Source organism: Myodes glareolus, chromosome 9 (assembly GCF_982192425.1).
Source record: "Myodes glareolus chromosome 9, mMyoGla1.1, whole genome shotgun sequence".
Classification (NCBI taxonomy): domain Eukaryota; kingdom Metazoa; phylum Chordata; class Mammalia; order Rodentia; family Cricetidae; genus Myodes; species Myodes glareolus.
In genome coordinates, this window is record NC_142034.1 from 75,532,375 (window position 1) to 75,545,832 (window position 13,458).

The 13,458-nt window shown below is 42.5% G+C and overlaps 1 long non-coding RNA gene across 1 annotated transcript; it reads left to right on the forward strand.

The window, feature by feature from the left end:
• Window position 1: 1 nt before the first annotated feature.
• On the forward strand, window positions 2-4,354 carry LOC125401498 (uncharacterized). The gene is made up of 2 exons (XR_015003566.2): window positions 2-239; window positions 3,008-4,354. It is a non-coding gene; the product is annotated as an uncharacterized LOC125401498 (long non-coding RNA).
• The last annotated feature ends 9,104 nt before the right edge of the window (window positions 4,355-13,458 follow it).

The following is a 13,458-nucleotide window of genomic DNA, read 5'->3' on the forward strand; positions in this document are numbered from 1 at the left end:
TGGCCCGGCCCTCCCCTCGCGCTCCTCTCCCCCCCCTCCCGCCAGGCACCGCAGCCACTTCCGCCCGTCCTCCGGAAGTAGGTCCCGGGCAACCGCTGCCTCCTCACATCCCGCCCATTGGCCTGGCCCTCGCCGGCCCATCATCACCGCCGCCGCCGCCACGGGAGCAAGGGAGGTGGCACGCTTGAGCCAGTTCTACATTGTTGGCGAGGGAGGACGAGGCGTTGGAGAAGCATCCAGTGAGGACGTAGCCCGGGGCTCGGGGCGGGAGCCGTACGCCGGGGGGCGGGGCGGAGGCTGAGGCCTAGAGCCGGAGCGTGCGTCACTCCGCGCGGCGCGGGAAGTAGCGCGCATGCGCCGCCGGGCTTCGGCCAGTCGCGCAAGTTGACGCTCCGACGGCCCGAGGGGGAGGGAACTTGGGCGGGAAGTGGAGGCGGAACCTGCGCAGGCTGCCCTGCCTCTATCCCACCGCCGGAAGGTCGCCTAGCAACGGCCTGGTTGAAGTGGCTTATGCCAAGTAAACCACAGGCCTGTTAGCACAAACCTGTTACCGAGCTGAATTTCCTGGGTAGCAGTGCCAGAAAAAGTTTTATTTCATGTATCGCTATTTCCCACTGCATCGCTGACTGAGGTAGGACCTTCCCGAGAGGATGGAAAGCTCCCGGTTACTGTTTATTGAACACGCCCTATGCTGAGCTCTTTATAACTAGTAACCGAATATCCACAGGTCGGATCCCCAGCTACGGTCTCCTACAGCGACAGAAACATAACGGAGGTTGCAGACTTGTTAGAGCCTACCCCAGTCTTACAATTAGGGTAACTAACCAAATCTGTGACACCTGTTCACATGATTTTGCCTCTATCAAGTGCCACCTGTTTTAAAAGAACCACTTGAGGCTGGAGATAGGGCTCAGAGGACTTGAATTCAGTTATCAGCACCCACATGGTGCCTTAAGATCATCTGTGACTCCTGTTGTAGGGGATCGCTTACCCTCTTTTGACCTTTGGGCCACCAGTCAGTCATGTATGTATGTATAGTGCACTTCTGTGCATTCAGACAAAACATTCACACACATAAATTAAAAATCGTTTTAAATAAACTATTCTTTGAAGTACCAGACTTAGAGTTTCAGATTGTACTGCTTATTTTCCCGGATACAAAATACCCTTTAATCTCAGGAGTCTGGTTTTTGTTTTATTCCATTGTTGTCAACAATCAACTGTGATATGTGGAAAAGTTACTAGAACTTTTTGTACCTCTATTTTCTCATATTTACAATAAGAATAATGAAAGTCCTTTACCTTATTCAGTTAGTGTGAGTATTAGTGTGAGAAATACATCCTTTGCTTCAAGTACAACCATACTCAACTGGGAATAGTTGTGCTTTTTAAATTCCAAACTGGTTCTGATTCTCAAGTTCAAGAGCTTGATTCAGATTCCAGTGACCAGTGCATCATGTACCCTGACCAAATCCCTTCCCTCTGCCTCTCTAAAACATCAGAACTTTGGAGAAAACGATGTCTGTAGTGATGTTTTGTTTGTGATCTAACAAATAAAGTTTGCCTGACGATCAGAGTGCAGAGCTAAACCACTAGTTAACTAGAGAGGCCGCCAGTGGTGGCACACACCTTTAATCCCAGCACTTGGGAGACTAAGGCAGGTGGATCTCTGAGTTCAAGGTCACCCTGGGTGACCTGAGATTGAAACTGTCTAAAAGAGAAACCGCTTACATAAAGGTGATCCCAGCACTTGGGATCCCATGCCTTTAGTCCCAGCACCAGGGAGTTTGAGACAGGAGTGATATAGCTGGGTGGAAAGAGGAATATAAGGTAGGAGGAGACAGGAGTTGAGATGCAATCTGAGGTTTTGTAGAGACAGGATCGCCCCTTTTGTCTGAGCATTGGTAGAGGTAAGAACTCTCTAGTGGCTGCCTGCCTGCTTCTCTGATCCTTCAGCTTTTACTCCGATATCTGGCTCCAGGTATTATTAAGACCAATTAGAGTTCATGCTACAAATGTCAACTAACTTACAATGTTGTAATTCCTTTGTCTATTTTGAAGTGTTTCTTTAACGCCAGAATAACCATTTTTACTTACTGAAAGCATTTAAGTGGTTATTGTTTTTAAATAATAATGTTTATTAAGGATATAGAGAAATACATCTGCTCATCTTCCCCAGGGCAATCTCTGTTCTTTGCTAGATGTGTGACACATTGTTTTTATCCGTACTGTGAGACAAATATGTTGACCATATCGTCCCTCTCAGACCAAACACTAAACTCCTTCAGAACAATGGAAAAGTGTAAAATTGACTCAGCAGTCCAGTTTGTGGGGTGAGGAGACCACAGGCTTCATAACACTTCAATCTACCAACGTGTCTGCCACTTCACAGTGTTCTCACTGATAAGTGACTGTGCGTGTGTGTGTGTGTGTGAGAGAGAGAGAGAGAGAGAGAGAGAGAGAGAGACCAAGACCACTAGGATTTAGTCCTAGGAACTGGTCAAGAGCTGGCATTTTCAGATGACTGACCCTGCTAAAAAAGTCAAACCATTTGAGATCATGATTAGGCTTAGCAAGCTTCTTTGCTTGCATTCTGACATGTTTTGGGCTTTTTTGTTTTGAGTGGTTGAGGAACATCTGGGATTTCAGTAGAGAGCTGGCTAATAGATAAAATGGATCGGAGCTCCTCAGCTGCAGCTGGAGAGAACGGGGTGGGGCGGGGAGTACCTTTTCCAGGGTTTGTCAATATTGGAAACAAGTCAGGCAGTTTATCTCAGGGAAGAGGCCACAGACTGTTGACCTGAAGTGCCCAAAGACTTGAGACCCAGCTGCTTTCAGCCTTGGATGTCCCCTGTCTTCCATTTCATGAAGTTATCAGACTTTATTACCAACTTAAATGCCATTTTACTTGAGGCTTCACTGTGTGGGTGATACTTTTTTCCCTTGCCTATATTGAAATCCACCCAAAATAACGGACCCTGGTCTTATCCCTTTCTGCATTCCTCAGATCTACAATACCACAGTAACATCCAGAGAAGAGCTGGAAGAGTGAGCAGCCCTGGGTACAGAGGAGACTGGAGCAGGCATGGAAGAACCACTTCTGGTTCTGGTGATTCACTGTGTAGAAATTTTCCCAAGAAGAGGCTATGGAATCAAAACCGAGAAAGAGGAGGAGAAAAAAAAGAGTTATAAAATGCTGAAGATTTAACTTGGCGAGTTATGAGGAAAAAAAAAACTGGATTTCTAGGCCGGAATTAAAATATGAGTGAGTTTTACTGCTTCCAATGAAATAAAAAAAATGCTATAAAATAGAATACAGCTAAAAACATGTTAGAAAATCAGTTGCACATTGTAGAAATCTGAACCAGGAGGGCCAAGTTTGTAGAATAATGGAAAATAGAAAATAGGTGTTCCCGGGACAAAACAACATACATCATCCCATTAGAAAATGAGAGAATCTGGGGATGCAGGAGTCTATCCTGTACAGGAGGAGCTATGGCAAAGAGGATAAGAGCACACCTTAGTCGATGCAGCCTGGAGATCAAATGCTGCCATCAAAACCTTGTACCCCCTCTTTGTGCCCAGATGTCCTCACTTGCTGAATAGGAAAGTATACAAATTAAGACATGAAAGAGAGAACTTCAGGTCTTGGCTAGAAGTTAGAAGAAATGGAAGCTCAGTTAAAGAAAATGTTAATTCTAAAAGCAGATGAGATGTTAGAAAATATGGAAAGTCAGCTAAAATACTTAAAAATAAATCCAGGCACAAAACAGCTGACTAAGAGATGGTGAAACCAAGTTACAGATACTTTGTACAACTTCAACAGAGCTCCATAGCCAGGACTTACTCAGACTTTTTCAAGACCCTCTATGTGACTGTTAGCCACTATGCTGCTTCTCACAATTATATGTAGAACTGCAGACTGATAGATGTGCCCTGAAAGACTGGCCTAGCCTGTGGGGTTAGAAATCCTCCCCCCTCAAAAAAAAAAAAAAAAACCCAAAAACATACTTCATCATTCCTTGCATTAGTTTTTCAAAAATTGCCACATGGTAACACTGCTGGTTAGTTTTTTGTTACCTTGGCACAACTTAGAGTCATCTGGGAAAAGAGAAACCTCATTTGAGAAAAATGTCCCTATCATGCTGGCCTATAGACAAACCAACAGGCATTTTCTTGATTAGTGACTGATATGGGAGGACCCAGCCCACTGGGGGTGGTACCAACCTGAATAGGTAGGTGGGGTTTGGGTTGTATTAAAAAGCAAACTGAGCAAGTCAATAAGTTGTATTTGTCCATGGCTTCTGTTTCAGTTCCTTTCTCGATAAGCTGAAATAAATCTTTTCCTCTCCAAGTTTCTTTGGTTGTGTTTATCACAGCAATAAAATGGCAAACTAGGGTTCAATCCGGGTATGGTGGCCCACACACCTATTAACCCCAGCATTTAGGAGGTGGAGGCAGATGGGTCTCTGAGTTCAAGGCCAGCCTCCTCTACAGAGTGAATTCTAGGTCAGCCAGAGACACACAGAGAAACCCTGCCTCGAAAAACAAACAAATACATCTACAACTAGAACTGTATAGTGGCAGGAGGAGAAAGAATTGTAGGAAAGGGACCAGCAGGGAAGGCTGGGGGAAGGTACTGGTCCTGATTCCTGGATAACCACGACCACCACCAATTTTCATCTGATCTCTTCAGATGATAGGCCTTTGGCAAGGTTGTCATTACACCTGCCAGGGTTGGATCTGCAATAGCAGGTCAGTATCACAGGAAGCATAGTTGCTCTGCATTTCCCCAGTGGTTTGCCAGGAACAGTCACTGTCCATGTTCTGAGTTACATGGGATAATCAAAGAAAGGTCACTCTAGAATGTAATTCAGGCTCTGTGGCTGTGGGGAGGAACAGTCTCGATGAACCTCGAACTGCTGTGCAGAAGCATATCTGGTAATCGTTACACAAAAGTTGTTTTTTGGGTAAAACAAATTCCTCATAATAAAGCCCCTAATCTAACCTGTATGTCTTGGGAAGGAAAGCATCACACTCCTGCAGCTTTACTCATGCACTGTTTGCAGTATTCAAGTAATGCAAGACATTGAAGTGTGCCAGGACCAGCTTGTGGCCAAAGTCAGGCAAAGGCTGCGAAGCCTCAGAAAACAACTCTATAGATAATAGAGAACAGTCACTGTTTCCTGCAGTTTATTCAAAGTCAAACTACTAGAAAACAACCCTTCCAATTCTTTCCCTACATACTAGATACGATTCTGCTGGAATTCCACTACCAGGAACTCTGTTCAGAAGTCCCAGTGCATTAACATTCCATGACCTTTGTTACACGGAAAGTCTCCTCCGTGAAGAGACTGCTACACAGGACCTTTGAGGGTTTCTACTCTTCAGCCATACTGTGAGGCCCTGGAAAGCTTGGTAGGGACTTCATTGTAGTTTTCCCTTTTTTCTGTTTTTCCTTCTCATTTGATTTCATAAGACTGTACCACTCACAATGTATTAGCATATAAACTATGTGTTCCAGTCTGTTTCTAGGCAAAGGTGCTTTCCCATGGAAACATGGCAGTTACTTTCCCAACCAAGCCTTAGTCATTACTCATCCCTTGTGGAAGATTTCAATTAGTGGCGTTTTTGCATGGTGCCTATGAAATGTTCTTGAAAAAAACTGTTAAACCCCAGTCTAATCAGACTTTTAGACTTTGTTTGAAGGGTGATACTACTTAAGCGAATGACACTGGAAAGCAATAGATAAGCCAAGAATGTGCAGCCTTCAAGTTAGCTACCCAAATTTCTCAAGTCTATGCCACATGTCAAAACCATATAGAAGGAAATGTGGGGAAGATTTTCCAGATTAGCCATCAGGTGGAACCCTCAAACCCTGATTGCATCATAGATTAAAGTTCCACAAAAATCTTCAGGAGACAATTAGAAAATTTTAAAAATGACTTAGAGGGCCTGGAGAGATGGCTCAGAAGGTAGGGAAGCATGTCACCATGTCTGACAATCTTGAGTTGAAGTCTTGGAACCTACGTAGAGGAAAGAAAGAACGCCTTTAATCCTAGCACTCGGGAGGCTGAGGCAGGCGGATCTCTGTCAGTTCAAGGTCAGCCTGGTCTACAAGAGCTTGTTCTAGGACAGGCACCAAAGCTACAGAACCAATTTCCTCAGTTTGTCCTTTAACATGCTCACATGCACTATGGCATAAGTGCTATGTACCATCACATAAATTTAGTTTTTAATGACTTGTATATTAGTTGTGATTACCAATAGAATAATTGCTAAGTTCCTTTAATGTAATAAGAGTAAATTCTATAAAAGATTGTCTTTATTAGGTGGTTTATTATGAAGGATTTTTAGCAATCTTTGTGCTTTTTCTACTATATTTTTTAGAAATATTAATATCCATGTGCTTCTGGAAAAGAAAATTCAAATTTTGTAAGATGTTGGCACATTGAATGTAAGTTGAAGGCATTTATAGTTCCAGTGTGTTGATACCTTAGTGTTTAATACTTTTCATAAGGAATTAAGAGAAAACTGGGTCAAAGTTAGAATATATTCCTATTTGAAGAAATGTGTTAATCATCTTATTTTCTTCAGCCAGTTTCATGTTAGCAGCCAATACGTGATCAGAGGCTAATTCATACACCTGAAAGTGGATATTCACACCCAAGTTGCTATGCTCTCAAGAGCTTTTTACTTTTTCTGTCTCTAGCAATTAATCAAGTAGGGGAAAAAAAAATCAATGTCATTTCTACTACCCAAATTCTTGTTGGCAGAATAATCAGCAAGTAGTTCAGAGAGCTGCTTCCCATAAAAAGCTGCATTCGGTTTGCATAAGTTAGAGACAGTGAAGCTCTCTAGAGAAATTATCCTTTAGAAGTAGATTTCAGTTGATGATGCAGGCCTCTTAGTGACAGACAGACATGAAGTAAGTACTATTTTCAAATGCACTTATTTCAGGCTTACAATGTTAGCACCACTTTACTCAATGTGAAGACCTTCCAACCTGGTTTATTAATGTTTTGTTTTGACCTAGTTTTCCATCATTTTTCTGGCCTTAATCCCCAAGATGCCTCCAGGCAAATGCGCTCCTGATTCATCACCGCACATTTGACTGACCAGTCTATCCTTTCCCCACTAAACGTGGAAAGCAGGTTTACATTGCAGTCATGCAACCGATCTGGCCACCTATGCTCCGAACTCCTAAATGAACTTCTCCAAGTAGAGTTGCTTGCTTTGTCCTGGGAGCAGCTTCTTTCATGTCTGTAAAATACTTATGCTTCACAAGTGTTTGTTCTTCCCATCAAAGGCCAAGCTCGTGGCAACCAGCACCCAAATCTTAGTGGCTGATAAAGAAACTAGCTTTCCCACATGTCATCAAAGGCACACTGCTCCAGTCTGTGGACCAATTTAGAGTTGTGTCCTTTGCCTCTGATGCTTTTTACTAATGGCTACCCAACTGAGACTCAACTCACGAAGGATGGCAGCAGTGCCAGTGGGAGAAGAAACAAAATCCTTGAATCACCTCAAGATCTCAGCCCACAACTGACACACTATCATTTTTGCTCACACTCCATTGGCCAGAGCCTAGCCTCAGCGAAATGAGGGCATATGCTCCATCCTGGTGAATCTTGTGAAAGACAGGTAGAAAAAGAACTGTAGAAATATACCTTAGCTTCCTTTGAGCTTCATATATACTTGCAACTAAGTACTGGCTAAGAGAATATGAGAAAATGTGATATACCACCTCTTGCCCTTGCTGGTCTAGGACCTACCTTTCCATGCATGCTAGCTGGGAACGCGGTGGAGCTAGAGATACTGGTGGAGTGGCTGTCTTGTCAACCCTACCCTGGCTTGTTACAAGTATCCTATGCATACTTACAGAGTTTTGCATTTCAGTTACAGAGCCTTAGAACCACATTAGTGTATAATTCATCATTCAGCAACTATTCACTAGAGGTCTTCTTTGTGCTATGTGGATCATGCTTGGCCTTGGGAAAATGACAGTGGGCAAAACCTTACTTGGCTGTTTTGTATCTTGAATGACATAAATCTTGGCATAAATACGTTGTATAGAACTTATAAAGTTGTATGGAATTAAATGTAGAATAATGCAAGAAAAAACAGACAAACAATATACAAGATCTTTGGGCTGTGACAATTTTAACGTCATAGTTGTGACAGTATTCTATGATTTTATAAGATGTTACAAAAGAGAAATAGGTGAAAGGGTAACAGGATCTCTGAAGTCTCGCAGCTCCCTACATGTGAATCTATATAAGCTCAAACTCAAGTAAAAAACAAAAAATAAAACAAAACAAAAACCCGTCAAGTCCTTGGTTTCATGCTTATGGCCTAATTACAAGACTAAGTTACAACTAAGAAATCCAAAAGGTTATTTATGATAACTTTGACTGGTAACAACCCAACTTAACCCATCCAATTAACAGCAATACCCTGATATAGCAGAGAGATTGCAGGCAAGAACACATAGCCTGAAGCAAGAGTGGTACAAAATACTTTTCTCTTTAAATAAACATCCACATAATTTATCACCCAGCCAGAAACACTTGAAAATAATCAAACTGGAACAAGCTGTATAATGAATTATGTTGGTCACTCTACCTTTAATTCATTGTGGTGTTCTTTGTAATAGCAACCTCACCTTTTCTGACTAGTAGCATAGAGGTCAGTGGATGTTTTATAAGCCAAGGTAGGATATACAAGCTTCAGCGACTTAATGCTTATTGGCCCCAAATACTAATTTCTTGCTCGGCAAAAGATAATATGGTGTTTTTGTTCCCCTCTGTCCTGTGTTCAACTCATTTTGATTGCAACCCCCTGGGTTGTTAAAAACTAGAAGAGAAAACAGAAAGGGAACATGATCTTATGGCCAATCCACTGGCCTCAACAAGGCAGGCCTCCATCCTGTTCTTCAGGTAATGTTCACAGGTGAGCAGGCCCAGGGCAGCAGCTAAAGGGCCTCTTGAGGCCATCAGGGCACAAGTGTTGGCCTTTCCTCAGCAGTGAGGAAACTCAGTGAGACCCATTTTTGATTTCTGATCTCTAGAACACAATGATACTAATTTTATGTTTTAAGTCACACACCTGTGGCAATTTGTTACAGTCACCAACTAGGGTTGTCCATCTGTAAATAGACCTTATCTTTTCATGAGAATATAAACTGAGCTAAGGGCCAGGCTGCCTGGGAAAGAGTTCAGTTTTGTGACATGGGCCTACTGCGGCAGGATAGGAAGGAAGGATTAGATGGAAACACGTAGACTGTTCTTTCCAATGTCTAGGGCTAGTGTAACCACTGATTTCCTACAGTAAGTATTGAAGGACGCAGTGAAAAGGCTAGTTGAATTAACTAAACAGTGACGATAACTAACTAGGAATTCCTCAGGAAGAATGCAAAAAGATATGTGTGTTTTCACAAGCGCGTGAGTCACTATATAAATGCAAATGCGGTAATGCTAGATCCCTTTTGTTAGAAAATCAAAACCATATGTTTGCAGAGGAAAGTACCCATTTGGAGGCATGATGCTGAGTAGCAGTTAAAAACAGTGCCAAGCTGCTGATTTGACTTCCCCCACATGTTGCCCTAGTGACGCTATGGCTGTTTCAGGAACTAAGAGGAGGTTGTTTGAACAAATTCCTAGAAGTATAAATGGGAGGATTATTAGTGTAGCTCCTTCCAAAACATACATAATACTTGAGTTTACAGTAGTTGTATTCTACAAGGAAGGAATGTTTCAGCTCTGATTGGCTCCTATCTTCTTAGGGATCTCAGACAACAGAGTAGAGCTTCGTTGTGGTGTGTGGAATCTGTTTCTTCTCTGCCATAGCCACTATCTTCCTTTTGTTAAATCTATCAGTCCCTGGCTAATCAAGAATTTGGTCTAACCTTGCAACCAACATGTGGTCCCTTCTCCCTCATCATCCCTAGCATACCTACAATCTTGCAGTTCTGGGAATGACTGAAGGAATACTGTCAGGAAAGTAAAGAGGTGAGCTGAGCGAAGAGTCCCCAAGTAGGCGCCATAGTAAGTGCCATAAGGCTGTTCAGTCATTGAGGCCTTGCTCTTTGAAAAGTTCAGGCACAGTATTGGGGCACTGTCCTCTGCTCCTGACTGATGAGACACCATAGGATGGAGTTAGTAATGAACTCCAGAGCACATTCTAGTTTCTCCTAAATGCTCAGTCATAATGGGACAGTCAACTTCAGGTTAAGTTAAAGATTCGTGAGGACAAGAGAGACTCAGAACATATCCTTTCAAAGGCTCACCAGTGTTAGCCAATGTATTAGTCTGTTTTCTGTTGCTACAACAAGGTACTTGATGTTGTGTACATTATAATGCAGTGGGGTTTTGTTTTGTTTTGTTTTTGACAGTTGAATGGTTCTAAACAGCCTTGTACCAGAGTTCTACTGAGGATTACCTGGCTGCATCACAGCCTGGCAGAGAACCGAAAGGGGAATCAGCCATGTACAGAAAGAATAAAGTGTTTTAGTAATGTAAGGTTAGTGCCAGACGGTGGTAGCCCATACCTTTAATCCCAGCACTCAGAGCAGAGGCAAGCGGACCAAGGCCAGCCTGGTCTGCAAAGTGAGTTCTAGGACAACCAGAACTGTTTGTTACACAGAGAAACCCTGTCTTGAAAAAACTGGGGGGGGGGGGTGTAGAAATGTAAGGTTGTAACTGGCTTTCTCACAACCTATTTATTTTATTTTGAGACAGGGTTTCTTGTGGGGCAATATTATACAGGCCAAATATTTCTGCATTGTATTGGTGGCCAGGCGCTCAAGCCACAGTGGCACCTGAGGTGCTCACCTAGCACTTACAGACTGGCTGCTGCCTGAGTCAGGTACGCTGATGTTGTTCTGCTCCCTTCTTTGTAATTATGGGGACCGCCTGGGAAGAGGTGTTAATCCAAGCTAGTGACAGAGCAGCCATAGTTGTGGATCTGACTTTAGTCCTGCAACCCTGGAAGCAGAACGCTAATGAACTTCCCCCTCAGTTTACCTTTGGAGATAAAAGCTGTTTGGAGCATAAACGTGGGTGATCTTCAGGATTTGAATGAACCCTGAGACTCCTTTCCGATATTGCTGTGTGAACTGTCTCAATTATTCCCGCGCCTCCACGTCGGTCCAGAGAGATAGTTTATGTTGGGGTTGGACCCCTGACAGTTTCTCTGTAGCTTTCCATCCTGTCCTGGAACTAGCTCTTGTAGGCTAGGCTAGCCTCAAATTCACAGAGATTCGCCTGCCTCTGCTTCATGAATGCTGGGATCAAAGGCATGCGCTACCACTGCCTGGCTTCTAACAACCTATTTAAAGAGCTTACTAGCTTTAGAAGACCAGCATTAGGCCCTTTCCAGCAGTGATGGCCAATATAACTTAACCATTAGTACTAGATTCCATCCACCTCTACTATCACTCTGGGAATGGAGATTCCAGAACATGAAAACTTTAGGGGTGGAGGGGCTCAAGTTATAGCCAAGTCTTCAGAGCTAGTTTCGGGGGGGGGGGGACTAGAGCGCTTCCAAGGTTCTAGATGTGGGAGAAGGTGAGAGTGGAACTCAGTAAAGCTGCAACCTTTTCCATAAAAGTAGGGTTTTTTTTAAGTTCTTTTTAGTAGGAGGGAAGTGGTGAAATGACAGGAGGAGAGGAAACAATCAGTCAGTGTTACTATTACAGTATTTCTATTATAATAACAGGCTTCATCTTCAATTTAAAAGAAGAAGCCTCCTGATAAAGTAGGAATGTAGGACACTCCATGCCTTGGCTTTGTTTTTGTTTTGTTTTAATGGCATTTTCAGAAAACAGAGCCTAGAAAAAACTCTGCAAGTTATTTAAACAATTTAAAAAATAGAAATTGAATATACTTTTTTTTTCTTAAAAAATACAAAGCCTCACTGTGTAGTCCTGACTATCCTAGAACTGACTATGTAGACCAGGCTGGCCTTTAAACTCAAAGATCCACCTGCTTCTACCTGAGTGCTAGAATTTAAGGCGTGCCGCCATGCCTGGCTAAGATACCTTAAGATATCTTTTTTTTTTTAAATATTTATTTATTTTATTATGTATACAATATTCTGTCTGTGTGTATGCCTGCAGGCCAGAAGAGGGCACCAGACCCCATTACAGATGGTTGTGAGCCACCATGTGGTTGCTGGGAATTGAACTCAGGACCTTTGGACGAGCAGGCAATGCTCTTAACCTCTGAGCCATCTCTCCAGCCCCACCTTAAGATATCTTAAGGTACCACAACTATCAATAGGCAGCAAATCTCTTCTCAGATATTATTTTGGAAAAAGTAGAAGATAAAATTGCTCTGAAAGAGATAAACGGAAACAAAATGGAGAAAATGGGATTGGTACCCCCAAAACTGAGCATTACTAAGGCCAACAGATTTTGAACAGGGTAATTTTTGTTCAGTTGAATTCATTTTAGAATCTTGATTTTAGAACAAAACTTACTTAGCTCTTGAGCCAAGTTCCTTATTCCTGAAAAATAATAAATTCTCAAAAACCGATGTGAGCTGTGAAATAATTCTGAGGAAATGTAAGGCTCAAATTCACAGGCTTCCAGAGTGTAGCCAATCAGATTTCAACACGGAAAAAAACAGTCATGCTTTGTTTTGGTTTGGTCTTTGTTTTTTCAAGGCAGGGTTTTTCTGTGTAACCCTGGTATCCTGGAATTTGTTCTGTAGACCAGGCTGGCCTCAAACTCAGAGATTCATCTGCCTCTGCCTCCCAACTGCTGGGATTAAAGGTGCACACTCCCCAAAAGCCACTAAGTACTTGGACAGAGGAAATCTAATGATGTGCACCAGTGACTACTCAAAAAACAGCATTAGAGAAAGCAAAGTAACAAACGTTAGGGGCTGGGAAGATGGCCCAGTCAGTAAAGGACTTGCCTTCCAAACATGAGACTCTGAGTTTGATCCCCAGAACCTACTCTCCAAATGCCAGGAATGATGGGATATGCTTGTAATCCCAATGCTGAGCAGGCAGTCAGGCAGATAGATCCCTAGTACTTGATGGCCAACTAGTCTAACTTACTTGATGTGTTTCAAGTGAATGGGAAACTTTGTCTTAATTGAAGATGGACAATATCTAACAATGATATTGCCATCTTCCTAAAATAAACAAAAATGGGGGAGACATACTATTTTCAAGGAAACTAAAGCTAAATTTGAGAATGCTGCTTACTATGAAGTCTGCAACTAAAACAAAAATTCATAACTTAATACTTAATATATGCATTTAGTGGCAGATCACATAGCTGAAGAGAAACCAGTAGACTGAAAGACAAATTAGATAAGGAATGAAACTTGGGGGAACTGATAGATGGGAATAAAAGGCCAATGGACGCAAGCTACAGTGAGAAGGTCAAATATGCCTTTATTTAAATCATGGAAGGAAGAGAAGAATGTATAGCTAGTGTCTGAGCAT